The sequence below is a fragment of the Heptranchias perlo genome, chromosome 1, assembly GCF_035084215.1.
Source record: "Heptranchias perlo isolate sHepPer1 chromosome 1, sHepPer1.hap1, whole genome shotgun sequence".
Lineage (NCBI taxonomy): Eukaryota > Metazoa > Chordata > Chondrichthyes > Hexanchiformes > Hexanchidae > Heptranchias > Heptranchias perlo.
The window spans coordinates 4,069,487-4,095,780 of record NC_090325.1 but is presented as its reverse complement, the minus strand read 5'-3'; the positions used below and the strand labels follow the sequence as shown (position 1 = coordinate 4,095,780).

At 43.2% G+C, this 26,294-nt stretch overlaps 1 protein-coding gene across 1 annotated transcript in view; it reads left to right on the top strand.

Moving 5' to 3' along the window:
- The window catches only part of LOC137312274 (V-type proton ATPase subunit B-like), a 187,789-nt gene that overhangs the window by 120,628 nt on the left and 40,867 nt on the right, over positions 1 to 26,294 (top strand). The window lies entirely within an intron of this gene.

Sequence of the window (26,294 nt, the reverse complement as noted above, 5' to 3'; positions counted from 1 at the left end):
TAGTGATAGACTTCAAGAGGATATAGACAGGCTGGTGGCATGGGCGGACACGTGGCAGTTAAAATTTAACGCAGAAAAATGCGAAGTGATACATTTCAATAGGAAGAACGAGGAGAGGCAAAATAAACTAGAGGACACAACTCTAAAAGGGGTACAGGGACAGAGAGATCTGGGGGTATATGTGCACAAATCGTTGAAGGTGGCAGGGTAGGTTGAGAAAGTGGTTAAAAAAGCATACGGGATCCTGGGCTTTATAAATAGAGGCAGAGAGTACAAAAGTAGGGAAGTCATGATGAACCTTTATAAAACACTGGTTCGGCCACAACTGGAGTATTGTGTCCAGTTCTGGCCACTGCACTGGAGGAAAGATGCGAAGGCCTGAGAGAGGGTGCAGAAGAGATTTACTAGAATGATTCCAGAGATGAGGAACTTTAGTTACATGGATAGACTGGAGAAGCTGGAGTTGTTCTCCTTGGAACAGAGATGGTTGCGAGGAGATTTGATAGAGGTGTACAAAATCATGAAGGGTCTAGATAGAGTAGATAGAGAGAAACTGTTTCCATTGGCGGAAGGGTCAAGAACCAGAGGACATAGATTTAAGGTGATTGGCAAAAGAACCAAAGGTGACATGAGGAAAATCTTTTTTACACAGCGAGTGGTTAGGATCTGGAATGCACTGCCCGAGGGGGTGGTGGAGGCAGATTCAATCATGGCCTTCAAAAAGGAACTGGATAAGTACTTGAAAGGAAAAAATTTGCAGGGCTACGGGGATAGGGCGGGGGAGTGGGACTAGCTGGATTGCTCTTGCATCGAGCCGGCATGGACTCAACAGGCTGAATGGCCTCCTTCCGTTCTGTAACCTTTTTTTTTATTCGTTCACGGGATGTGGGCATCGCTGGCGAGGCCAGCATTTATTGCCCATCCCTAATTGCCCTTGAGAAGGTGGTGGTGAGCCGCCTTCTTGAACCGCTGCAGTCCGTGTGGTGACGGTTCTCCCACAGTGCTGTTAGGAAGGGAGTTCCAGGATTTTGACCCAGCGACAATGAAGGAACGGCGATATATTTCCAATTCGGGATGGTGTGTGACTTGGAGGGGAACGTGCAGGTGGTGTTGTTCCCATGTGCCTGCTGCCCTTGTCCTTCTAGGTGGTAGAGGTCGCGGGTTTGGGAGGTGCTGTCGAAGAAGCCTTGGCGAGTTGCTGCAGTGCATCCTGTGGATGGTGCACACTGCAGCCACGGTGCGCCGGTGGTGAAGGGAGTGAAGGTTTAGGGTGGTGGATGGGGTGCCAATCAAGCGGGCTGCTTTATCTTGGATGGTGTCGAGCTGCTTGAGTGTTGTTGGAGCTGCACTCATCCAGGCAAGCGGAGAGTATTCCATCGCACTCCTGACTTGTGCCTTGTAGATGGTGGAAAGGCTTTGGGGAGTCAGGAGGTGAGTCACTCGCCGCAGAATACCCAGCCTCTGACCTGCTCTTGTAGCCACAGTATTTATATGGCTGGTCCAGTTAAGTTTCTGGTCAATGGTGACCCCCAGGATGTTGATGGTGGGGGATTCGGCGATGGTAATGCCGTTGAATGTCAGGGGGAGGTGGTTAGACTCACTCTTGTTGGAGATGGTCATTGCCTGGCACTTATCTGGCGCGAATGTTGCTTGCCACTTGTGAGGGAGTCTAGGACCAAGTGACATAATCTTAAAATCAGAGCCAGGCCATTTAGGAGAGAAATTAGGAAACACTTCTTCATGCAAAGGGTGTTAGAAGTTTTATTTTATTCGTTCATGGGATGTGGGCATCGCTGGTGAGGCCAGCATTTATTGCCCATCCCTAATTGCCCTTGAGAAGGTGGTGGTGAGCCGCCTTCTTGAACCGCTGCAGTCCGTGTGGTGAAGGTTCTCCCACAGTGCTGTTAGGAAGGGAGTTCCAGGATTTTGACCCAGTGACGATGAAGGAACGGCGATATATTTCCAAGTCGGGATGGTGTGTGACTTGGAGGGGAACGTGCAGGTGGTGTTGTTCCCATGTGCCTGCTGCTCTTGTCCTTCTCGATGGTAGAGGTCGTGAGTTTGGGAGGTGCTGTCGAAGAAGCCTTGGCGAGTTGCTGCAGCGCATCCTGTGGATGGTACACACTGCAGCCACTGTGCGCCGGTGGTGAAGGGAGTGAATGTTTCGGGTGGTGGATGGGGTGCCAATCAAGCGGGCTGCTTTATCTTGGATGGTGTCGAGCTTCTTGAGTGTTGTTGGAGCTGCATTCATCCAGGCAACTGGAGAGTAATCCATCACACTCCTGACTTGTGCCTTGTAGATGGCGGAAAGGCTTTGGGGAGTCAGGATGTGAGTCACTCGCCGCAGAATACCCAGCCTCTGACCTGCTCTTGTAGCCACAGTATTTATATGGCTGGTCCAGTTAAGGTTCTCGTCAATGGTGACCCCCAGGATGTTGATGGTGGGGGATTCAGCAATGGTAATGCCGTTGAATGTCAAGGGGAGGTGGTTAGACTCTCTCTTTTTGGAGATGGTCATTGCCTGGCACTTATCTGGTGCGAATGTTACTTGCCACTTACGAGCCCAAGCCTGGATGTTGTCCAGGTCTTGCTGCATGCGGGCTCGGACTGCTTCGTTATTTGATGGGTTGCGAATGGAACTGAACACTGCGCAATCATCAGCGAACATCCCCATTTCTGACCTTATGATGGAGGGAAGGTCATTGATGAAGCAGCTGAAGATGGTTGGGCCTAGGACGCTGCCCTGAGGAACTCCTGCAGCAATGCCCTGGGGCTGAGATGATTGGCCTCCAACAACCACTACTATCTTCCTTTGTGCTTGGTATGATTCCAGCCACTGGAGAGTTTTCCCCCTGATTCCCATTGACTTCAATTTTATGAGGCTCCTCGGTCAAATGCTGCATTGATGTCAAACTCTCTCCCACAAAAAGCAGTAGATGCTAGCTCAATTAATAATTTTAAATCTGGGATTGATAGATTTTTGCTAGCCGAGGGTATTAGGGATATGGAGGTAAGGCGGTTGGATGGAGTTAAGATACAGATCAGCCATGATCTCATTGAACAGACTCGAGGGGCTGAATGGCCTCCTCTTATTCCCATTTTCCTATGTTGTTTCTTTTTTCTTTTTCACGAGAGATGGACAGGATGCAAAGAAAAGAGGCATTAGAAATAATTTAAAGACTATATGGTGAAGAGATCACTGTCTGTGGCTCGTTCAAGAAACAGAGTCCCGGATTTTTTTAAATTAAAAGAAAACACTGAAGGTTTTATAAAAAGCTGAGCCTGGCTCGGAGTTGCTGAGTGGGTGGGCCTGACAACTAAGGCCCGAACCGTGGCTCTATCAAGCTCCCTAACCCCCTGCCCCAAACTCACAGCTCCTGTCACAGGCAATCACCTCCAGGGCCTGACAGGCCCGGGTTATTAACTGGCTCTCGAACAATGGGGCAAGGACGCACTGATCATGCTGAGGCCTACGTGAGGCCTAATTGTTTCTGACCCGCCTCTGCTCACATCTGTGAGGTGGGTACGTGTTGTCGGAGGTGAAAGGACAGGCCTCGGGCCTTGTAGCTTTCCGTCCCCTTCAATCGTAACGAACAGCCCCCTCACCCCTCCCCCTCCCCCTCCCCCCCCCAAAAAAAAAAACGGCCATTGTCCGATGTGTCAATTGCCAAGTGGCATCAAGCGTTCGAGCTCTATCTGAGGTGACCGGCTGGCCTGAAAGGCCTGGCAGGGGAGCTCACACAATGCTACTAATTAGGGCCTGCCGACTGGGGTTCCCACACACACCTGCATGGTCACGTCAGGCACGGGTCGCTGAACCGTGAATCAGCCACACCAGCAGAAAGACAACAAAGAGAGAGAGAGGGAGAGGGAGGGGGAGAGAACGCTGGAACTGTGGCTCAGTTAGTGGCCGTCCAGCCCAGAAACAGCCAGCACTGCTTAACCCCTTCATGGGATGCGAGCAGTGCCGATAGCTCTGCGTTGTGTTCCTCGATGGTGTCCCGTCACTGCCCCCGTGCTTGATCCCTGCCCCTTGGTTGACACTGGCTTATCCCTGGAACAATAATTATCCCTCAACCAACGGCACTAAACAGATTAGAAGGATATGCTGATAGGGTGAGATGAAATAGGGGTCGGAGGAGGCTCGTGTGGAGCGTAAACACCGGCATAGACCAATTGAGCCGAATGGACTGTTTTTATGCTGTAAATTCTATGTAATTCCATTTAGATTATCTGATCATTATCTCATTGCTGTTTGTGGGATCTTGCTGTGCACAAATTGGCTGCTGCGTTTCCTACATTACAACAATGACTACACTTCAAAAATACTTCATTGGCTGTAAAGCGCTTTGGGACGTCCTGCGCTGGTAAAAGGTGCTATATAAATGTAAGTCCTATCTCTTTCTTTCTAATTACAGGATGTAGTTACAGTCACACACTATCCAAACATGGAAATATATCGGCCGTTCCTTCATCGTCACTGGGTCAAAATCCTGGAACTCCCTTCCTAACAGCACTGTGGGAGAACCTTCACCACACGGACTGCAGCGGTTCAAGAAGGCGGCTCAAGGGCATGATGTGGAGATGCCGGTGATGGACTGGGGTTGACAAATGTAAAGAATCTTATAACACCAGGTTATAGTCCAAAAATTTTATTTGAAAATCACAAGCTTTCGGAGGCTTTCTCCTTCGTCACCTGACGAAGGAGAAAGCCTCCGAAAGCTTGTGATTTTCAAATAAAATTGTTGGACTATAACCTGGTGTTGTGAGATTCTTCTCAACGGCAATTAGGGAGGAGCAATAAATGCCGGCCTCGCCAGCGATGCCCACATCCCATAAACGAATAATTAAAAAAAAGTGACAAGGTGTGCAAAGGCAGCTTCTGTCGTCAGTGTGGTCCAAGGAATTTAGAAGGGAAATGTTGACAGGAAGTGCACCTCGATGTAACCATCTGGCAGAGCAGGAGAAACAGGTTTCCAGGTCCCTATATTACTGCAAGACTGTATTACCCAGTAACACACGGTGTGTTATAGTATAATATATACAGGAGTGTTATACCCAGTAACAGTGTATTATTATATAATATATACAGGAGTGTTATACCCAGTAACACACGGTGTGTTATTATATAATATATACAGGAGTGTTATACCCAGTAACACACGGTGTGTTATTATATAATATATACAGGAGTGTTATACCCAGTAACAGTGTATTATTATATAATATATACAGGAGTGTTATACCCAGTAACACACGGTGTGTTATTATATAATATATACAGGAGTGTTATACCCAGTAACACACGGTGTGTTATTATATAATATATACAGGAGTGTTATACCCAGTAACACACGGTGTGTTATTATATAATATATACAGGAGTGTTATGCCCAGTAACACACGGTGTGTTATTATATAATATATACAGGAGTGTTATGCCCAGTAACACACGGTGTGTTATTATATAATATATACAGGAGTGTTATACCCAGTAACACACGGTGTGTTATTATATAATATATACAGGAGTGTTATACCCAGTAACACACGGTGTGTTATTATATAATATATACAGGAGTGTTATACCCAGTAACGCACGGTGTGTTATTATATAATATATACAGGAGTGTTATACCCAGTAACACACGGTGTGTTATTATATAATATATACAGGAGTGTTATGCCCAGTAACACACGGTGTGTTATTATATAATATATACAGGAGTGTTACACCCAGTAACACACGGTGTGTTATAGTATAATATATACAGGAGTGTTATACCCAGTAACACACGGTGTGTTATTATATAATATATACAGGAGTGTTATACCCAGTAACAGTGTATTATTATATAATATATACAGGAGTGTTATACCCAGTAACACACGGTGTGTTATTATATAATATATACAGGAGTGTTATACCCAGTAACACACGGTGTGTTATTATATAATATATACAGGAGTGTAATACCCAGTAACAGTGTATTATTATATAATATATACAGGAGTGTTATACCCAGTAACACACGGTGTGTTATTATATAATATATACAGGAGTGTTATACCCAGTAACGCACGGTGTGTTATTATATAATATATACAGGAGTGTTACACCCAGTAACACACGGTGTGTTATAGTATAATATATACAGGAGTGTTATACCCAGTAACACACGGTGTGTTATAGTATAATATATACAGGAGTGTTATACCCAGTAACAGTGTATTATTATATAATATATACAGGAGTGTTATACCCAGTAACACACGGTGTGTTATTATATAATATATACAGGAGTGTTATACCCAGTAACACACGGTGTGTTATTATATAATATATACAGGAGTGTTATACCCAGTAACAGTGTATTATTATATAATATATACAGGAGTGTTATACCCAGTAACACACGGTGTGTTATTATATAATATATACAGGAGTGTTATACCCAGTAACGCACGGTGTGTTATTATATAATATATACAGGAGTGTTATACCCAGTAACACACGGTGTGTTATTATATAATATATACAGGAGTGTTATGCCCAGTAACACACGGTGTGTTATTATATAATATATACAGGAGTGTTACACCCAGTAACGCACGGTGTGTTATTATATAATATATACAGGAGTGTTATACCCAGTAACACACGGTGTGTTATAGTATAATATATACAGGAGTGTTATACCCAGTAACACACGGTGTGTTATTATATAATATATACAGGAGTGTTACACCCAGTAATGCACGGTGTGTTATTATATAATATATACAGGAGTGTTATACCCAGTAACGCACGGTGTGATATTATATAATATATACAGGAGTGTTATACCCAGTAACGCACGGTGTGTTATTATATAATATATACAGGAGTGTTACACCCAGTAACGCACGGTGTGTTATTATATAATATATACAGGAGTGTGATACCCAGTAACGCACGGTGTGTTATTATATAATATATACAGGAGTGTTATACCCAGTAACACACGGTGTGTTATTATATAATATATACAGGAGTGTTATACCCAGTAACGCACGGTGTGTTATTATATAATATATACAGGAGTGTTATACCCAGTAACACACGGTGTGTTATAGTATAATATATACAGGAGTGTTATACCCAGTAACACACGGTGTGTTATTATATAATATATACAGGAGTGTTACACCCAGTAATGCACGGTGTGTTATTATATAATATATACAGGAGTGTTATACCCAGTAACGCACGGTGTGTTATTATATAATATATACAGGAGTGTTATACCCAGTAACGCACGGTGTGTTATTATATAATATATACAGGAGTGTTACACCCAGTAACGCACGGTGTGTTATTATATAATATATACAGGAGTGTGATACCCAGTAACGCACGGTGTGTTATTATATAATATATACAGGAGTGTTACACCCAGTAACGCGCGGTGTGTTATTATATAATATATACAGGAGTGTTACACCCAGTAATGCACGGTGTGTTATTATATAATATATACAGGAGTGTTATACCCAGTAACGCACGGTGTGTTATTATATAATATATACAGGAGTGTTATACCCAGTAACGCACGGTGTGTTATTATATAATATATACAGGAGTGTTACACCCAGTAACGCACGGTGTGTTATTATATAATATATACAGGAGTGTTATACCCAGTAACGCACGGTGTGTTATTATATAATATATACAGGAGTGTTACACCCAGTAACGCACGGTGTGTTATTATATAATATATACAGGAGTGTGATACCCAGTAACGCACGGTGTGTTATTATATAATATATACAGGAGTGTTATACCCAGTAACACACGGTGTGTTATTATATAATATATACAGGAGTGTTATACCCAGTAACGCACGGTGTGTTATTATATAATATATACAGGAGTGTTATACCCAGTAACACACGGTGTGTTATTATATAATATATACAGGAGTGTTATACCCAGTAACACACGGTGTGTTATATAATATATACAGGAGTGTTACACCCAGTAACACACAATGTTTTTTTTATTTGTTCACGGGAAGTGGGCGTCGCTGGCGAGGCCGGCATTTATTGCCCATCCCTAATTGCCCTTGAGAAGGTGGTGGTGAGCCGCCTTCTTGAACCGCTGCAGTCCGTGTGGTGACGGTTCTCCCACAGTGCTGTTAGGAAGGGAATTCCAAGGTTTTGACACTGCGACGATGAAGGAACGGCCGATATATTTCCAAGTCGGGATGGTGTGTGACTTGGAGGGGAACGTGCAGGTGGTGTTGTTCCCATGTGCCTGCTGCCCTTGTCCTTCGAGGTGGTAGAGGTCGCGGGTTTGGGAGGTGCTGTCGAAGAAGCCTTGGCGAGTTGCTGCAGCGCATCCTGTGGATGGTACACACTGCAGCCACAGTGCGCCGGTGGTGAAGGGAGTGAATGTTTCGGGTGGTGGATGGGGTGCCAATCAAGCGGGCTGCTTTATCCTGAATGGTGTCGAGCTCCTTGAGTGTTGTTGGAGCTGCACTCATCCAGGCAAGTGGAGAGTATTCCATCACATTCCTGACTTGTGCCTTTTAGATGGTGGAAAGGCTTTGGGGAGTCAGGAGGTGAGTCACTCGCCGCAGAATACCCAGCCTCTGACCTGTTCTTGTCGTCACATTATTTATATGGCTGGTCCAGTTAAGGTTCTGGTCAATGTTGACCCTCAGGATGTTGATGGTGGGGGATTCGGTGATGGTAATGCCGTTGAATGTCAAGGGGAGGTGGTTAGACTCTCTCTTGTTGGAGATGGTCATTGCCTGGCACTTGTCTGGCGCGAATGTTACTTGCCACTTATCAGCCCAAGCCTGGATGTTATCCAGGTCTTTCTGCATGTGGGCACGGACTGCTTCATTATTTGAGGGGTTGCGAATGGAACTGAACACTGTGCAATCATCAGCGAACATCCCCATTTCTGACCTTATGATGGAGGGAAGGTCATTGTTGAAGCAGCTGAAGATGGTTGGGCCTAGGACGCTGCCCTGAGGAACTCCTGCAGCAATGTACTGGGGCTGAGATGATTGGCCTCCAACAACCACTACCATCTTCCTTTGTGCTAGGTATGACTCCAGCCACTGGAGAGTTTTCCCCCTGATTCCCATTGACTTCAATTTTACTTGGGCTCCTTGGTGCCACACTCGGTCAAATGCTGCCTTGATGTCTTATTATATAATATATACAGGAGTGTTATACCCAGTAACACACGGTGTGTTTTTATATAATATATACGGGAGTGTTCTATGCAGTAACGCACGGTATGCTTTTGTATAATATTTACAGGAGTGTTATACCCAGTAACAGTGTATTACATACGAACATGTGAATTAAGAGCATGAGTAAGCCATTCGGCCCCTCGAGCCTGCTCTGCCATTTGATAAGATCATGGCTGATCTGATTGTGACTATAACCCTACTTTCCCGTCTACCTACTATAACCTTTGACTCCCTTGCTAATCAGAAATCTCTCTAACTCAGCCTTAAAAATATTCAGTGACCCTGCCTCCCCCGCTCTCTGGGGAAGGGAGTTCCACAGACTCACGACCCTCTGAGAGAAAACATTTCTCCTCATCTCCGTCTTAAATGGGAGACCCCTTATTTTTAAACTGTGGCCCCTAGTTCTAGTCTCTCCCACAAGGGGAAACATCCTCTCAGCATCTACCCCTTTAAGCCCCCTCAGGATCTTATATGTTTCAATAAGATCACCTCTCATTCTTCTAAACTCCATTGTATACAGGCCCAACTTGTCCAACCTTTCCTCATAAGATAACCCCCTCATCCCAGGAATCAGTCGAGTGAACCTTCTCTGAACTGCCTCCAAAGCAATTATGTCCTTTCTTAAATAAGGAGACCAAAACTGCACACAGTATTCTAGATGTGGTCTCACCAATGCCCTGTACAACTGTAGCAAAACACCTCTACTTTTATATTCCATTCCCCTTGCAATAAATGACAACATATCATTTGCCTTCCTAATCACTTGTTGTACCTGCATACTAACTTTTTGTGATTCATGTACTAGAATACCCAGATCCCTCTGTACCTCAGAGTTCTGCAATCTCTCTCCATTTAAATAATATACTGCTTTTCTATTCCTCTTGCCAAAGTGGACAAGTTCACATTTTCTCACATTATACTCCATCTACTAAATTTTTGCCCACTCACTTAACCTATCTATATCCCTTTGCAGACTCCTTATGTCCTCTTCACAACTTACTTTCCTACCTACCTTTGTGTCATCAGCAAATTTAGCAACCATACATTCGGTCCCTTCATCCAAGTCATTGATATAGATTGTAATTAGTTGAGGCCCAAGCACTGATCCCTGTGGCACTCCACTCGTTACATCTTGCCGACCTGAAAATGACCCATTTATGCCAACTCTCTGTTTCCTGTTAGCTAACCAATCCTTTATCCATGCTAATATGTTACCCCCTACACCATGAGCTCTTATTTTGTGTAGCAGCCTTTGATGTGGCACCTTGTCAAAAGCCTTCTGGAAACCCAAGTACACAGCATCCACAGGATCCCCTTTATCCACGTTGCTTGTTACTTCCTCTAATAAATTAGTCAAACACGATTTCCCTTTTACAAAGCCGTGTTGACTCTGCCTGATTGCATTGAGATTTTCTAACTGCCCTGCTATCACCTCCTTAATAATAGATTCTAGCATTTTTCCTATAATGTTATTATATAATATACAGGAGTGTTATACCCAGTAACATGTTAATTGTATCCATGTGATTTATATCAATTAGTGTTAATTGTATTCAGGTGGTGGATATCAATTGGGGACTCTCTTGTATCAATTTATAGGAGAGTTTAGCTCGGGTGTGGTGTGTGTAATGTGAATCTTTGTGAATAAAGGCTTGGAAGCAACTGAAGATCAGGCTCTAGTATTCTATCCTTTACCACCTGGCTATCCAGTTTATAACATGGTATCAGTGAATGGTTGCCTAAATGTGGAGTTTGGAAACTACAATTTTTTTTTGGATATAAGAAGAAAGAAAAACAAAACTTGAAAGCCTAGTGGCCACAGTGGAAAATGGAAGAAAGCAAGTTTAAATCGTTGAGGTATGATTTCCCTCCGATGTTCTCGGAGTTTGGACCGTATGACCAGTGGAAGAATGAGGTTGATATGTGGACACAGGTCACTACTCTCCCAAAGAGAAGACAAGGCATGGCCTTGGCATTGTCGCTTCCCGAACAGAGTAAAATCAGAAGTAAGTTATTTCCTGAGATGGATGCAGGTCTTTTGGATAATGATGAAGGTTTTACATTTCTAATAGAATTTCTGGATCAAATCTACAAGAAAGATGACCTGTTAAGTGCCTGTGAGACCTGGTCAGCATTTGATAGATTTTGGAAAACGGACGGTCATTCAATGGACGAGTATATCTTGGACTTTAACAAATTGTACAAAAAGTTGACAAAGTTCAGATTTGGAACCCCTGGATCGGTACTAGCATTTAAATTACTAGATTGTGCTAAAGTGTCTCATATGGACAGGCAACTGGTCCTAACTGGCATCCAGTTCTCGGAAAAGGAAACTCTGCTGCCTTAAAGAAATTCCTGGGGAAACAATCATTCCCTTCAACCTTCATGGAACAAATGAGACCTTCCGCTGTGACACAAAGAGTAGATGATCCGATGGTTACCAGGTTTTGAAATGTTCCAGATACTAAACGCAGGCGCCAGTCCGGGTTTCAAAGTTTTCAAGAGACCGGACGCAGGAGTCAATAAGATGGAAGGATTAAAGACAGCCGGATTGGTGATGAAAACAGGTGCAGCAAATCCAGTTATATCAACAGAAGACAAAATTGGGACAGTAATAACAGGCGAATGAATTCCAGGAATGCCCAAGGAAAAATCAGGAGATGCTTTAGATGTGACTCTAAGTATCATCATGAGACGAATTGCCCAGAGAGAAGACGCAGGGTCTTTGAAATGACTCAGGAAGAAAGTAGTTCTGAGGAAGAGAATGAAGATAATGAAGAGAATGAAGATAATGAAGATAATGAAGATAATGATGAAGAGAATGAAGATAATGATGAAGAGAATGAAGAGAATGAAGATAATGATGAAGATAATGAAGATAATGATGAGAATGAAGATAATGATGAAGAGAATGAAGATAATGAAGAGAATGAAGATAATGATGAGAATGAAGATAATGAAGATAATGATGAGAATGAAGATAATGATGAAGAGAATGAAGATAATGAAGAGAATGAAGATAATGATGAGAATGAAGATAATGATGAAGATAATGAAGATAATGATGAGAATGAAGATAATGATGAGAATGAAGATAATGAAGAGAATGAAGATAATGATGAAGAGAATGAAGATAATGATGAGAATGAAGATAATGAAGATAATGAAGAGAATGAAGATAATGATGAAGATAATGAAGATAATGATGAAGAGAATGAATATAATGAAGAGAATGAAGATAATGATGAGAATGAAGATAATGATGAAGAGAATTAAGATAATGATGAAGAGAATGAAGATAATGATGAAGATAATGAAGAGAATGAAGATAATGATGAAGATAATGAAGATAATGATGAAGAGAATGAAGATAATGATGAGAATGAAGATAATGATGAGGAGAATGAAGATAATGATGAAGAGAATGAAGATAATGATGAGAATGAAGATAATGATGAAGAGAATGAAGATAATGAAGATAATGAAGAGAATGAAGATAATGAAGAGAATGAAGATAATGAAGAGAATGAAGATAATGATGAAGAGAATGAAGATAATGAAGATAATGAAGAGAATGAAGATAATGATGAAGAGAATGAAGATAATGAAGATAATGAAGAGAATGAAGATAATGATGAAGAGAATGAAGATAATGAAGATAATGAAGAGAATGAAGATAATGATGAAGAGAATGAAGAGAATGAAGATAATGAAGAGAATGAAGATAATGATGAAGAGAATGAAGATAATGAAGATAATGAAGAGAATGAAGATAATGATGAAGAGAATGAAGATAATGAAGATAATGAAGAGAATGAAGATAATGAAGAGAATGAAGATAATGATGAAGAGAATGAAGATAATGAAGAGAATGAAGATAATGATGAAGAGAATGAAGATAATGAAGATAATGAAGAGAATGAAGATAATGATGAGAATGAAGATAATGATGAAGAGAATGAAGATAATGAAGAGAATGAAGATAATGATGAGAATGAAGATAATGATGAAGAGAATGAAGATAATGATGAGAATGAAGATAATGAAGAGAATGAAGATAATGATGAAGATAATGATGAAAATGAACAGATGATACTGGTCACAAGGAGTTTTAATCCTGAGATGAATGTATTAGTCACGGATTCCTTTAATTGTGCGGAGTTAGTGCATGTACTTCCACTGTGTGCGGGGTAGATTGGTTAAAATGTTATCCTAATTCACAAAGTAGTGAGGATCAAAGCAAGGTTAAGGAATATAAAAGTTCGACATGTTTTAAGTTTGGAGATGACAACACCTTGAGATCACTCGAAAGAGTGGTAATTCCTTGTAAGATAGCTGGAGTAAGCCATTTTATAAGTATGGATGGAGTCTCCAGTGAGATCCCTCTGCTTTTGGGTAAACCTTCCATGGAAAAGGCAAAAATGAAACTTGACATGGAACACGATGAGGTAATCATTGTTGGGGAATCGGTTGATGTGCAGTTTACCCAGTCAGGGCATTATTATATCCCCTTAATAAAACCTGATGTTTCTCATCAGCATGTTAGACAAGTATTAATGGCAACAGGCAATAAGGATAAGAGAGAATAAAAACAAATTGTCTGAAAGTTACATTTGCCCACCCTACTTAACGTTTAAAGGTGCTGCTAAAAGATGCAGGTGTAGTTGATGAGGAATATACAAGGCTCATAGTGCCATTTTTTCTGAGCATTTAAATGCTACGTATGCAGGAAGACAGGCTTTTATCAAGGCTGAGGTATCAGAGAAAATTCATAGAGCTCTGAAGCATCGTATTAGACCATCTGAGACAGAGTTCAATTCAGGAGATTTGGTATACTATAAAAGAGAGGGTCATAGGGAACGGAAAGGCCCTGGTAAGGTAATAATAGGTCGTGATGCTAAGACAGTGCAACATGGTAATCAAACTGTTAGGGTTCATTCTTCACGATTAATTGGAATTAATTATGAAATCTCGGACTCTGAGCAGTTGATAGAAGTACCTTGTGCCTCAGATGTTCATGATTCTTTTGATGAGGTTCCTGAGGAACAGACTGAGGTGGATCAAGGGCTGGACAGTGGTAATGTCAGTGATCAAGAAACACGTGACAGAGCTCATCCACAGAACAATTACCCAAAGTGGGGACACGGGTGACATGTGCTCCAGAGGGGACGAATGAATGGGGGGATGTGACAACTTTGGGACATGCAGGCAAAGCTACTGGTCAGTTTAAATATTGGTTGAATGTTCAGGATGTTGGCCATTCAGTGAGGTCCGTGGACTGGCAGAATGGGGTAAAAGAGTGATAAGTACAAAAGCAGAGTACAAGTAGTGATAGGGAGTCCGGAAATGAATCTCACATCAGAAAACGACCGGGAACTAGAGATGAAAGAGGGAGATCTCGCGGTAATAGTCCCTACGGACATTCAAGTGGAAGTAGAGGACGTAGCTTGACTTGGTCAGACAATGAAACAAAGATCACAGAACAGTCACGTAACAGAACTGAAAGCAGAAGTCCTCTGATTGGTGGCATTGTGGACAGTGAAGAAGGTTATCTAGGATTGCAACGGGATCTTGATAAATTGGGCCAGTGGGCCGATGAATGGCAGATGGAGTTTAATTTAGATAAATGTGAGGTGATGCATTTTGGTAGATCGAATCGGGCCAGGACCTACTCCGTTAATGGTAGGGCGTTGGGGAGAGTTATCGAACAAAGAGATCTAGGAGTACAGATTCATAGCTCCTTGAAAGTGGAGTCACAGGTGGATAGGGTGGTGAAGAAGGCATTCAGCATGCTTGGTTTCATTGGTCAGAACATTGAATGCAGGAGTTGGGATGTCTTGTTGAAGTTGTACAGGGCATTGGTGAGGCCACACTTGGAGTACTGTGTACAGTTCTGGTCACCCTTTTATAGAAAGGATATTATTAAACTAGAAAGAGTGCAGAAAAGATTTACTAGGATGCTACCGGGACTTGATGGTTTGACTTACAGGGAGAGGTTAGACAGACTGGGACTTTATTCCCTGGAGAGTAGGAGGTTAAGGGGTGATCTTATAGAAGTCTATAAAATAATGAGGGGCATAGATAAGGTCGATAGTCAAAATCTTTTCCCAAAGGTAGGGGAGTCTATAACGAGGGGGCACAGATTTAAGGTGAGAGGGGAGAGATACAAAAGGATCCAGAGGGGCAATTTTTTCACTCAAAGGGTGGTGAGTGTCTGGAACGAGCTGCCAGAGGCAGTAGTAGAGGCGGATACAATTTTGTCTTTTAAAAAGCATTTGGACAGTTACATGGGTAAGATGGGTATAGAGGGATATGGGCCAAGTGCAGGCAATTGGGACTAGCTTAGTGGTATAAACTGGGCGACATGGACATGTTGGGCCGAAGGGCCTGTTTCCATGTTGTAACTTCTATGATTCTATGATTCTATGATCGTGAAGTTTTGGTGGCTGCCAATAAACTTGAGGATAAACGAGAAAGAGAGGCGAAACAAAGGGAGTTAGATAGTTGGAAAGATTTTGACGTTTATTCTGAGGTAACAGATTAGGGTCAACCAGCTTTGTCACATTGATGGGTTTGTACTGAGAAAGTCCTTGCAGATGGGACGTATAAAACTAAAGTGAGGTTGGTACCTAGGGGTTTTGAAGACATCCAGATTTTCGAGTGGATTCTCCCACTGCTGGAAAGGTAACCTCTTTTAGCCACACATTCATGGGAGTGTAGATCGATTGACATAAAAGCCGCATTTCTGCAGGGCGATACTTTGCAGAGAGAAGTTTTTCTGAAACTGCCTCAAGAGGCAGCAGATGCAGAAGGAAAACTATGGAAACGAAACAAATGCACCTGTGGCCTGAATGATGCTTCCAGGATGTGGTATTTTTCGGTGAGATCTGTTTTGCTGAAAATCGGTTGTGTTCAACGAAAATCAGATCCCGCAATGTTTTATTGGTAGGGTAACAGAAAACTTTCAGGCATCTTCATGATGCATGTTTATGATTTCTTATGGGGTGGGACTGTGGAATTTGAGAAATTCGTCATTGGTAAAATTCGAGTCGAATTTAAAATTGGGAGTCAGGCCTGTGGGGCTTTTAAATCTATTGGTTTAGATATGAAGCAGAGTGGGTCTGGTATAACTTTAAATCAACAGTCCTATTTAGAGAGTGTTACTCCCAACCCGGTTAATCGGACTAGGTCATCACAGAGAGGTGATGTTATATCTAAAGAAGAGACAGAGCAATTATAAAGCTTGATTGGTCAGTTGAACTGGTTGTGGACTCAGACTAGACCAGATGCTAGTTTTGATGTGTTGGTGTTAAGTACATCAATGAAACACCCGTAGCAGAGAATAGTTTGAGGGAAAATAAAACATTACGAAAATTAAATATAGATAAATGCGCACTTAAGAACCCATCCTTAGGTGACCCAAAGAAAATGAAGCCAGTTATCTTTAGCGATGATTCACCTGCTAATCTTCCTGATGGGTTTTCTGGTGCAGCTGGTTTCATCGTGTTTCTTATGGGTGAGAATGGGAAATGTCATCCTTTAGTTTGGGAAGCTAAGAAAATAAACAGGGTTGTTAAGATACTCTGGCTGCTGAAACCCCGGCCCTTGTCGATGCAGTGGATATGGGATTCGATTCGGCAAATATTTTGAGTGACGTCCTGTACAATGGGAGTACTGAAGATAGTAAACCCACTGAATGTTATGTAGACAATCGTTCACTGTGGGTTAATGTACACGCTGCGAGAAATGTGAGTGAGAGAAGATTACGGATTGACCTCACTGCTTGAAACAAATGCTGGAGAGAAAGGAAATCTCGAAAATTAAATGTCTGGATTCAAACCATCAGCTGTCGGATTGTTTTACTGAAAGAAATACATGTACGAAGAAATTATTAGGGGTCGTGGGGAAGGGTCGGCTCACAATGTAATGCTGAGAATAGTATAAATTGTACAGAGTATGGAAGTTCTTGATTTTTTAAATTTTTGTATGTGTTGTATATAAAGTTTAAAGAGAGAGAAGGGAATCTGTTAATTGTATCTGTGTGATTTATACCAATTAGTGCTAATTGTATTTAGGTGGTGTGTGTCAGTGAGGGAGTCTTTTGTATTCATACATATGAGAGCTTATCCAGGGAGTGGTCAATTGGAAACAATTTTACAACACCAAGTTATAGTCCAGCAATTTTATTTTAAATTCACAAGCTTTCGGAGGCTTCCTCCTTCCTCAGGTGAACGATGTCGAAATACAGGAGTGTTATACCCGGTAACGCACGGTGTGTTATCATATAATATATACAGGAGTGTTATACCCAGTAATACACGGTGTGTTATTATATAATATATATACAGGAGTGTTATACCCAGTAACACACGGTGTGTTATTATATAATATATATACAGGAGTGTTATACCCAGTAACACATGGTGTGTTATCATATAATATATACAGGAGTGTTATACCCGGTAACGCACGGTGTGTTATCATATAATATATACAAGAGTGTTATACCCAGTAATACACGGTGTGTTATTATACAATATATACAGGAGTGTTATACCCAGTAACACACGGTGTGTTATCATATAATATATACAGGAGTGTTATACCCAGTAACACACGGTGTGTTATTATATAATATATACAGGAGTGTTATACCCGGTAACGCACGGTGTGTTATCATATAATATATACAAGAGTGTTATACCCAGTAATACACGGTGTGTTATTATACAATATATACAGGAGTGTTATACCCAGTAACACACGGTGTGTTATCATATAATATATACAGGAGTGTTATACCCAGTAACACACGGTGTGTTATCATATAATATATACAGGAGTGTTATACCCAGTAACACACGGTGTGTTATTATATAATATATACAGGAGTGTTATACCCAGTAACGCACAATGTGTTATTATATAATATGTACAGGAGTGTTATGCCCAGTAACACACGGTGTGTTATTATATAATATATACAGGAGTGTTGTACCCAGTAACACACGGTGTGTTATTATATAACATATACAGGAGTGTTACACCTAGTAACAGTGTGTTTATTATATAATATATAGAAGAGTGTTATACCCAGTGATGCACGGTGTGTTATTATATAATATATACAGGAGTGTTATACCCAGTAACAGTGTGTTTATTATATAATATATACAGGAGTGTTATACCCAGTGATGCACGGTGTGTTATTATATAATATATACAGGAGTGTTATACCCAGTAACAGTGTGTTTATTATATAATATATACAGGAGTGTTATACCAAGTAATGCATGATATATTATTATGCCTGGATGAGTGCAGCTCCAACAACACTCGAGAAGCTCAACACCATCCAGGACAAAGCAGCCCGCTTGATTGGCACCCCATCTACCACCCTAAACATTCACTCCCTTCACCACCGGCGCACTGTGGCTGCAGTGTGCACCATCCACAGGATGCACTGCAGCAACTCGCCAAGGCTTCTTCGACAGCACCTCCCAAACCCGCGACCTCTACCACCTAGAAGGACAAGGGCAGCAGGCACATGGGAACAACACCACCTGCACGTTCCCCTCCAAGTCACACACCATCCCGACTTGGAAATATATCGCCGTTCCTTCATCATCGCTGGGTCAAAATCCTGGAACTCCCTTCCTAACAGCACTGTGGGAGAACCGTCACCACACGGACTGCAGCGGTTCAAGAAGGCGGCTCACCACCACCTTCTCAAGGGCAATTAGGGATGGGCAATAAATGACGGCCTCGCCAGTGACGCCCACATCCGATGAACGAAGAAAAGATATATATATAATAAATATACAGGAGTGTTATACCCAGTAACATACGTGTGTTATTATAAAATATCTACAGGAGTGATATTCCTAGTAACACACGGTGTGTTTATTATATAATATATACAGGAGTGTTATACCCAGTAACACACGGTGTGTTATTATATAATATATACAGGAGTGTTATACCCAGTAACACACGGTGTGTTATTATATAATATATACAGGAGTGTTATACCAAGTAACACATGGTGTGTTATTATATAATATATACAGGAGTGTTATACCCAGTAACACACAGTATGTAATTATATAATATATACAGGAGTGTTATACCCAGTAACACACGGTGTGTTATCATATAATATATACAGGAGTGTTATACCCAGTAACACACGGTGTGTTATGATATAATATATACAGGAGTGTTATACCCAGTAACACACGGTGTGTTATATAATATATACAGGAGTGTTATACCAAGTAACACATGGTGTGTTATTATATAATATATACAGGAGTGTTATACCCAGTAACACACGGTGTGTTATTATATAATATATACAGGAGTGTTATACCCAGTAACACACGGTGTGTTATTATATAATATATACAGGAGTGTTCTACCCAGTAACACATGGTGTGTTATTATATAATATATACAGGAGTGTTAAACCCAATAACAGCGTGTTATTATACAATATAAACAGGAATGTTCTACACAGTAATAAAACGGATCGAATGCGTTTTTAAAATCCAAATCTACTACATCCACTGGTTCCCCCTTATTTACCCATGTTGACTCTGCCTAATCATATTATGATTTTCTAAGTGTCATATTACTATGTCGTTAAATGATAGATTCCAGCATTTTCCCAAAGACTGATGTCAGGCTAACCGATCTGTAGTTCCCTGTTTTCTCTCTCCCTCCTTTCTTGAATAGCGGGGTTACATTTGCTACCTTCCAATCCGCAGGGACCCTTCCAAAATCTAGGGAATTCTGGAACATCACAACCAATGCATCCACTATCTCTGCAGCCACCTCTTTTAGAACCCTAGGATGTAGGCCATCAGGTCCAGGGGGGATTTGTTGGCTTTTAGTCCCATTAATTTCTCCAGTACTTTTTCCTTCCCAATCGTAATTACTTTAAGTTCCTCACTTTCATTAGCCCCTTGGTTCCCCACTATTTCTGGTATGTTTTTGTGTCTTATATTGTGAAGACAGATACAAAATATTTGTTTAACTAAGTTTACTTTCACTAATCTTTTCCTTTTATATATAATGCAGTATCACACCGTGTATCACTGTGTAGAACATTCCTGTTTATATTGTATAATAACACGCTGTTATTGGGTATGACATTCCTGTGGATGGTACACACTGCAACCACAGTGCGCCGGTGGTGAAGGGAGTGAATGTTTAGGGTGATGGATGGGGTGCCAATCAAGCGGGCTGCTTTGTGCTGGATTGTGTCGAGCTTCTTGAGTGTTGTTGGAGCTGCACTCATCCAGGCAAGTGGAGAGTATTCCATCACACTCCTGACTTGTGCCTTGTGGATGGTGGAAAGGCTTTGGGGAGTCAGGAGGTGAGTCACTCGCTGCAGAATACCCAGCCTCTGACCTGCTCTTGTAACCACAGTATTTATATGGCTGGTCCAGTTAAGTTTCTGGTCAACGGTGACCCCCAGGATGTTGATGGTGGGTGATTCGGTGATGGTAATGCCGTTGAATGTCAAGGGGAGGTGGTTAGACTCTCTCTTGTTGGGAGATGTTCATTGCCTGGCATTTGTCGAGCACGAATGTTACTTGCCACTTATCAGCCCAAGCCTGGATGTCGTCCAGGTCTTGCTGCAAGTGGGCACGGACTGCTTCATTATCTGAGGGGTTGCGAATGGAACTGAACACTGTGCAATCATCAGCGAACATCCCCACTTCTGACCTTATGATGGAGGGAAGGTCATTGTTGAAGCAGCTGAAGATGGTTGGGCCTAGGACACTGCCCTGAGGAACTCCTGCAGCAAAGTCCTGGGGCTGAGATGATTGGCCTCCAACAACCACTATCATCTTCCTTTGTGCTCGGTATGACTCCAGCCACTGGAGAGTTTTCCCCCTGATTCTCATTGACTTCAATTTTACTAGGGCTCCTTGGTGCCACACTCGGTCAAATGCTGCCTTGATGTCAAGGGCAGTCACTCTCACCTCACCTCACAAGAGGTTGTTACACAAGATTCGAGCTCATGGGATTGGGTGTAATATACTAGCATGCATAGAGGATTGCTAAACAAACAGAAAGCAGAGAGTCGGAATAAACTGGTAATTTTCGGGTTGGCAGGTTGTAACCAGTGGGGCGCCGCAAGGATCAGTGTAATGTATCCAAGTTTGCTGACGGCACAAAGCTAGGTGGGAAAGTAAGCTGTGAGGAGGACACAAAGAGTCTGCAAAGGGATATAGACAGGTTAAGTGAGTGGGCAAGAAGTTGGCAGATGGAGCATACTTCGGGGAAATGTGAAAATATCCACTTTGGTAGGAAGAACAGAAAAGAAGAATATTTTTTAAAAGATGAGAGACTGAGAAATGTTGGTATTCAGAGGGATTTGGGTGTCCTTGTACACGAATCACAGAAAGTTAACATGCAGGTACAGCAAGCAATTAGGAAGGCAAATGGTATGTTGGCCTTTATTGCAAGGGAGCTGGAGTATAAGAGTAAGGAGGTCTTGCTGCAATTATATCGGGCTCTGGTGAGACCTCACCTGGAATACTGTGTACAGTTTTGGTCTCCTTATCTAAGGAAGGATATACTTGCCTTAGAGGCGGTGCAACGAAGGTTCACTAGATTGATTCCTGGGATGAGAGGGTTGTCCTATGAGGAGAGGTTGAGTAGAATGGGCCTATGCTCTCTGGAGTTTAGAAGAATGAGAGGTGATCTCATTGAAACATCTAAAATTCTGAGAGGGCTTGACAGGGTAGGTGCTGAGAGGTTGTTTCCCCTGAGGACAAATTTCTTCACTCAGAGGGTTGTGAATCTTTGGAATTCTCTACCCCAGAGGGCTGTGGATGCTGAGTCATTGTATATATGGAACATGGGAATCAGGTGGGGAAGTGGAGTTGAGGTAGAAGATCAGCCATGATCTGATTGAATGGCAGAGCAGGTTCGAGGGGCCGTATGGCCTACTCCTGCTCCTATTTCTTATATTCTTATATGTTCTTATGTTTCTTATACAGGAGTATTGTGCCCGGTAACGCACGGTGTGTTATTATATAATATATACAAGAGTGTTATAACCAGTAACACAGAGTGTATTATTATATAATATATACAGGAGTGTTATACCCAGTAACGCACGGTGTGTTATTATATAATATATACAGGAGGGTTATACCCAGTAACACACGGTGTGTTATTATATAATATATACAGGAGTGTTATACCCAGTAACACACGGTGTGTTATTATATAATATATACAGGAGGGTTATACCCAGTAACACACGGTGTGTTATTATATAATATATACAGGAGTGTTATACCCAGTAACACACGGTGTGTTATTATATAATATATACAGGAGTGTTATACCCAGTAACACACGGTGTGTTATTATATAATATATACAGGAGTGTTATACCCAGTAACACACGGTGTGTTATTATAGAATATATACAGGAGTGTTATACCCAGTAACACATGGTGTGTTATTATATAATATATATACAGGAGTGTTATACCCAGTAACACACGGTGTGTTATTATATAATATATACAGGAGTGTTATACCCAGTAACACAGAGTGTATTATTATATAATATATACAGGAGTGTTATACCCAGTAACACACGGTGTGTTATTATATAATATATACAGGAGTGTTATACCCAGTAACACAGAGTGTATTATTATATAATATATACAGGAGTGTTATACCCAGTAACACACAGTGTGTTATTATATAATATATACAGGAGTGTTATACCCAGTAACACACGGTGTGTTATTATATAATATATACAGGAGTGTTATACCCAGTAACACATGGTGTGTTATTATATAATACATACAGGAGTGTTATACCCAGTAACACACAGTGTGTTATTATATAATATATACAGGACTGTTATACCCAGTAACACATGGTGTGTTATTATATAATATATACAGGACTGTTATACCCAGTAACACATGGTGTGTTATTATATAATATATACAGGAGTGTTATACCCAGTAACACACGGTGTGTTATTATATTATATATACAGGACTGTTATACCCAGTAACACATGGTGTGTTATTATATAATATATACAGGAGTGTTATACCCAGTAATGCACGGTGTGTTATTATATAATATATACAGGAGTGTTATACCTAGTAACTCACGGTGTGTTATTATATAATATATACAGGAGTGTTATACCTAGTAACTCACGGTGTGTTATTATATAATATATACAGGAGTGTTATACCCAGTAACACACGGTGTGTTATTATATAATATATACAGGAGTGTTATACCCAGTAACGCACGGTGTGTTATTATATAATATATACAGGACTGTTATACCCAGTAACACACGGTATGTAATTGTATAATATATACAGGAGTGTTATACCTAGTAACTCAAGGTGTGTTTATTATACCTCCATTGGCTCCTTTACCACCAACACCTCGATTTTAAAATTCTCATCCTTGTTTTCAAATCCCTCCATGGCCCTCAGCCCTCCCTCTCTCTGTAACCTCCTCCAGCCCTACAACCCTCCAGGAACTCTGCACTCCTCCAACTCTGACCTCTTGTGTATCCCCGATATAATAACACTCCTCCTGTTCCTATGCAACAGGCTCGAGGGGCTGAATGGCCTCCTCCTGTTTCTGTGTTACAAGCTCGAGGGGCTGAATGGCCTCGTTCTGTTCCTGTGTGGACAGTGGTTGAAGGCAGTAAGGTAGATTTGGTCCCCTCTCCCATCCACTCAAATACCCGGCTGATAACTCATTAATAAATGGGCACCAGGATGCAGGAGTAACCCAGCAGGAGTCAGCACCTTCCAGAGAGCAAGGAGAAGCTTCTGGAAGGAAGGTTGGCGTTCTGGGATTCACAGGGTAACCGGAGGAGAGGAGAGAGGAGGGATCGGAAAAGAAAGGGAGAAATGAGGATGGAAAGAGTGGAAAAAGGTAAAAAGAAAGAAAGAAAGATTTGCATTTCTATGGTGTCTTTCACAACCTCAGGACATCCCAAAGCCCTTTCCAGCCAATGAAGTATTTATTGAATTGTAGTCACTGTTACAATGTAGGAAACGGGGCAACCAAGTAGCGCACAGCAAGATCCCACAAACTGCAATATGATAATGACCAGATAATCTGTTTTTCAGTGATGTTGGTTGAGGGATAAATATTGACCAGGACACGGGGGCGGGGGGGGAGGGGCTCCACTGCTCCTCTTCAAAATAGTTGAGTGGGATCTTTTGCGGTCACTTGAGAGGGCAGAAGGGGTCTCGGTTTAATGTCTCATCTGAAAGACGACACCTCCGACAGTGCGGCGCTCCCTCAGTACTGCCCCTCCGACAGTGCAGCGCTCCCTCAGTACTGACCCTCCGACAGTGCGGCGCTCCCTCAGTACCGACCCTCCGACAGTGCGGCGCTCCCTCAGTACCGCCCCTCCGACAGTGCGGCGCTCCCTCAGTACCGACCCTCCGACAGTGCGGCGCTCCCTCAGTACCGACCCTCCGACAGTGCGGCGCTCCCTCAGTACCGACCCTCCGACAGTGCGGCGCTCCCTCAGTACCGACCCTCCGACAGTGCGGCGCTCCCTCAGTACCGACCCTCCGACAGTGCGGCGCTCCCTCAGTACCGACCCTCCGACAGTGCGGCGCTCCCTCAGTACTGCCCCTCCGACAGGGCGGCGCTCCCTCAGTACCGACCCTCCGACAGTGCGGCGCTCCCTCAGTACCGACCCTCCGACAGTGCGGCGCTCCCTCAGTACCGACCCTCCGACAGTGCGGCGCTCCCTCAGTACCGACCCTCCGACAGTGCGGCGCTCCCTCAGTACCGACCCTCCGACAGTGCGGCGCTCCCTCAGTACCGACCCTCCGACAGTGCGGCGCTCCCTCAGTACCGACCCTCCGACAGTGCGGCGCTCCCTCAGTACCGACCCTCCGACAGTGCGGCGCTCCCTCAGTACCGACCCTCCGACAGTGCGGCTCTCCCTCAGTACTGACCCTCCGACAGTGCAGCGCTCCCTCAGTACTGACCCTCCAACAGTGCGGCGCTCCCTCAGTACTGACCCTCCGACAGTACAGCGCTCCCTCAGTACTGACCCTCCGACAGTGCAGCACTCCCTCAGTACTGACCCTCCAACAGTGCGGCGCTCCCTCAGTACTGACCCTCCGACAGTACAGCGCTCCCTCAGTACTGACCCTCCGACAGTGCAGCGCTCCCTCAGTACTGACCCTCCGATAGTGCAGCGCTCCCTCAGTACTGACCCTCCGACAGTGCAGCGCTCCCTCAGTACTGACCCTCCGACAGTACAGCGCTCCCTCAGTACTGACCCTCCGACAGTGCAGCGCTCCCTCAGTACTGACCCTCCGACAGTGCAGCGCTCCCTCAGTACTGACCCTCCGATAGTGCAGCGCTCCCTCAGTACTGACCCTCCGACAGTGCAGCGCTCCCTCAGTACTGACCCTCCGACAGTGCAGCACTCCCTCAGTACTGACCCTCCGATAGTGCAGCGCTCCCTCAGTACTGACCCTCCGACAGTGCAGCGCTCCCTCAGTACTGACCCTCCGACAGTGCAGCGCTCCCTCAGTACTGACCCTCCGATAGTGCAGCGCTCCCTCAGTACTGACCCTCCGACAGTGCAGCGCTCCCTCAGTACTGACCCTCCGACAGTGCAGCGCTCCCTCAGTACTGACCCTCCGATAGTGCAGCGCTCCCTCAGTACTGACCCTCCGACAGGGCAGCGCTCCCTCAGTACCGACCCTCCGACAGTGCAGCGCTCCCTCAGTACTGACCCTCCGACAGTGCAGCGCTCCCTCAGTACTGACCCTCCGATAGTGCAGCGCTCCCTCAGTACTGACCCTCCGACAGTGCAGCGCTCCCTCAGTACTGACCCTCCGATAGTGCAGCGCTCCCTCAGTACTGACCCTCCGACAGGGCAGCGCTCCCTCAGTACTGACCCTCCGACAGTGCAGCGCTCCCTCAGTACTGACCCTCCGACAGTACAGCGCTCCCTCAGTACTGACCCTCCGACAGTGCAGCGCT